General features: G+C 36.2%; 1 non-coding gene across 1 annotated transcript; it reads left to right on the forward strand.

Annotated features, from left to right (window-relative positions):
• Positions 1-2,301: 2,301 nt before the first annotated feature.
• Positions 2,302-2,404, forward strand: LOC132651610 (U6 spliceosomal RNA). Its single transcript, XR_009589196.1, has one exon. It is a non-coding gene; the product is annotated as a U6 spliceosomal RNA (small nuclear RNA).
• The last annotated feature ends 1,692 nt before the right edge of the window (positions 2,405-4,096 follow it).

Consider the following 4,096-nt stretch of genomic DNA (forward strand, 5'->3'; position numbering starts at 1 on the left):
AAAGAACTGAAAGAAACACACACTTCTGGACACCTGCATTTTGATAAAGATGCCAAAACCATACAATGAAAAAAGATGCCATCTTCAACAAATAGTTCTGGTCTAACTGCATGTCTATGTGTATAAAAATGCACAAAGTTGTATTCTTATCTGCCTACATAAAACTAAAGTTCAAGTGGATCAAAGACCTCAACATAAAACCAGACACATTAAATCAGTTAGAAGAAAAAGTGGGGAAGAGCCTTGAACTAATAGGCATGGGAGACAACTTCTTGAATAAAACACCAACAGCACAGTCTCTGAGAACAACAATCAATAAATGGTACTTTATGAAACTGAAAAGCTTCTCTAAACTAAAGGATACTGTCATCAAAACAAAACAAATGCCTACAGATTAGAAAAGACTTCACCAACCCTCTTTGTAACAGAGGGATAATATCCAATATATATAAAGAACAAGAGAAGTTGAAAAACAATAAATGATGCAATCCAATTAAAACTTGGAGAACAGAGCTAAACACAGAATTCTAGATAGAGGAATATCGAATGGCAGAGAAACACTGAAAGAAATGCAGAATGTCATTGGCAATCAGGGAAGTGCAAATCAAAACAACCCCGAGATTTTACCTTACACCCAACAAAATGGCCAAGATCAAAAACTCAAGTGACAACACATGCTGGAGAGATTGTGGAGAAAAGGAAACCTTCTTTGCTTGCTGGTGGGAATGTAAATTTCTATAACCAGTCTGGAAATCAATCTGGAGCTTTCTCAGACAACTAAGAATAGCATTCCTCAAGATCCAGCTATACTACTATTAGGCATATGTCCAAAAGAGGCTCAAGTACACAAAAAGAACATGTGCTTAACCATGTTTGAGGCAGCTTTATTTGTAATAGCCAGAACCTGGAATCAGATGCCCCAACTGAAAAATGGAACAGAAATTATGACACATCTACACAATGGAATATTACTCCGAGAAAAACAACATGGAAATCATGAAATTTGCAGGTAAATTTTGGGAACAGGAATGACTATCTTGAGTGAGCTGTCCCAGAAGCAGAAAGACATACATGGTATATACTCAGGAATATAGACATATAGAATATAGCTACTAAAATCTGTATACATAAATACACTAATCAAGAGGTAGGACTCTGTCTAAAATGCTCAATCCCCATCCCAAAAGGCAAAGAGGATTGACATCAGAAGAAGGAGAAATCATGGAAAAAGTTAGGAACCTGCCAATGATGGCTTCTGAAAGCCTCTGCCTTGTAGACTATCAAAGCAGACACTAAAACTTATGGCCAACTATTTGGCAGAGAGCATGGAATCTAATGAAAGAAGTGGGTAGTAGTAAGATCTGGAGAGGCCAAGATCTCCATACGAAGAGCAACATAACCAACAAAGCTAAGCACATGAGTTTTTCTTGAGTCTCATACTCTAACCATGTACCACACATGGATATAACCTAGAACCCCTACACAGATATAGCCCATGGCAGTTTGATGTCCAAGTGGGTTCCACAGTAATGGGAACAGGGATTGCCTTTGACATGAAGTGATTGACCTGCTCTTTCATGACCTTCCCCTCATGGTTGATCAGCCTTAAAAGGCCATGGAAGTAGACAATGCACCACTCCAGATGAGATCTGATAGACTAGGATCAGAAGCAAGGAGAGGAAGACCTCCCCTATCAGTGGACTTGGGTAGGGGCATATGTGGAGAAGGGAAGGAGACCAGGGGTATGGGTGGATAAAAGGTGAATAAAGTATAATTAATTATACTTAAAATGGAAAGAAATATTTAAAAAATGTAGTTCCTTTTGGATACATACTATAGGAGAGTGTGCTTTGCAGTTGATATGCCAATGAAAATGACCAAACAAAATGGAGTTGCTGTCCCTTTGTCTCTGTCACTTTATATTTTTTGGTTTCTGAGGTCTCTATTTTGGAATATGTCTCTCTAGCGCTCTGTCTCTGTGTCTCTTTCAGTTTCCCTCTCTCTGCCTGCTGCAGGTGGTTCACTATGAAAAGTTCTCAATTTTGGTGAAAGACTACATCAAGATGATTGCTTACCAATGTGACATCATGGATGGTCGCTGTAAAAATGTAAGCAATGTCCCAATTAAACACTTTTTTTTAAAGGTTTCCCTTGGTCAGGGAGCATTTTCATGAAAAATAAGTCATTAACCTAGAACATATCTGTCCTTTAACAAATAATAATTGAATCTGTGATAATGTGAAACTCACAAGTCAAAGACATGTGAATTATTAAAGACCACTTGAAAGAAATATGTGGTACTTGCTTCACTATCATATATACCAAACTTGGAACAATACAGAGAAGATTAGCATGGCCCCTACAAAAAAGTGACGCAAATTTTCTTGAAGAGTTTCATATATTTTTAGAAAAATTGAAGAAAACACAAATAAAGGAAATTGTGGAGAGACAGAACTCAGGGAGGAAAACAGGAAATACAGAGGTAAGCATAACCAATAGACTACAAGAGATGGAAGAAAGAATATCAGGTCTGGAAGATACCATGGAAGAATCGATGTGTCTGTCAAAGAAAATGTTAAATCCAAAAAATTCCTGACAGAGACCATTCAAAATATTCAAGACAACATAAAAATACAAAACCTAAGAATAATAGGAATAGAGAAAAAAGAAGATTCCCTCCTTTCAGGCCCAGAAAATATTTTCAACAAAATCATTGAAGAAAATTTCCCCGACTTAAAGGAGAGGCCAATAAGTATACAAGAGGTTCACAGAACACCTAATAAATTAGTCCAAAAAAGAAAATATTCCCATCACATAATAATCAAAACAGTAAGTATACAGAACAAAGAAAAAAATACTAAAAGATGCTAGGAAAAATGCCAAGTAACATATAATGGCAAACCCATTGGAATCATGCCTGACTTCTCAACAAAGATTATGAAAGCCAGAAGGGCCTGGATGTATATCATGCAGAGCCTAAAAAAGCACAGTTGTCAGCCAAGTCAACTATATCCAACAAAACTCTCAGTCCTCATAGACAGATAAAACAAGATATTCAATGACAAAAGCATATTTCAGCAATACCTACACACAAATTGAGTGTTACAGAAGACACTAGAAGGAATAACACAACCTAAGAAAACTGGGAACTTTCAAGAAAACACAGGAAATAATTAACCTCACTACAGTAAAACAAAAAGCAACCAAGCACACAACCTTATGACCACAGCCAACATAAAAATCAAAGGTTATAACAGCCATTGGTCATTAGTCTCTCTCGATATCAGTGGACTCAACTGTCCAATAAAAAGACACAGACTAACAGAATGGATACTCAAATAAGACACAGCAATATGTTCTGACCTATATCACAGAAATAGACATTAACTGAAGGTACAGAGCTGGAAGATGACTTTACAAGTAAATGGACTCAAGAAGCAAACAGGTGTAACCATTCTAATATCTGATCAAATAGACTTTCATCCAAAATTAATTACATGAGATGGGTAAGGACATTTTATATTCATCAAGGGAAAATTACATCAGTAAGACATCACAATTTTAAACATGTATGCCACACATACAAGGACACCCACATATGTAAAAGAAACATTGATAAACTTAAACCACACATAGATCCCCACACATTAATAGTGGGAGACTTCAACACCCACTTTCAACAAAGGACAGATCAAAAAAAAAAAAGAACAGAAATTAAACAAAGAAACAATGTCTCTAACAGAAGTCATGAATCAAATGGAGTTAACAGATATTTACAGAACTTTACACCCAAACACAAAAGAATTTACCTTCTTCTCAGCACCTCATGGAACCTTCTCCAAAATAGATATAGTTGGCTACTATATCTACAAGAAGATACAAGAAGATTGAAATAATCCCTTGTATCCTATCTGATCATCATGGAATATAGCTGGAGTTTACGAACAACAAAAATAGCAAAAAGCCATGCACAAAATGGAAAATGAACAACTTGTTACTAAATAACCCCTGGGTCAGGGAAAAAAATAGAGAAATTAAAGTCTTCTTAGTATTCAATGAAAATGAAGCCACAACATACCCAAACTTATGGGACACA

The sequence above is a fragment of the Meriones unguiculatus genome (genome assembly GCF_030254825.1).
Source record: "Meriones unguiculatus strain TT.TT164.6M chromosome Y unlocalized genomic scaffold, Bangor_MerUng_6.1 ChrY_unordered_Scaffold_23, whole genome shotgun sequence".
Lineage (NCBI taxonomy): Eukaryota > Metazoa > Chordata > Mammalia > Rodentia > Muridae > Meriones > Meriones unguiculatus.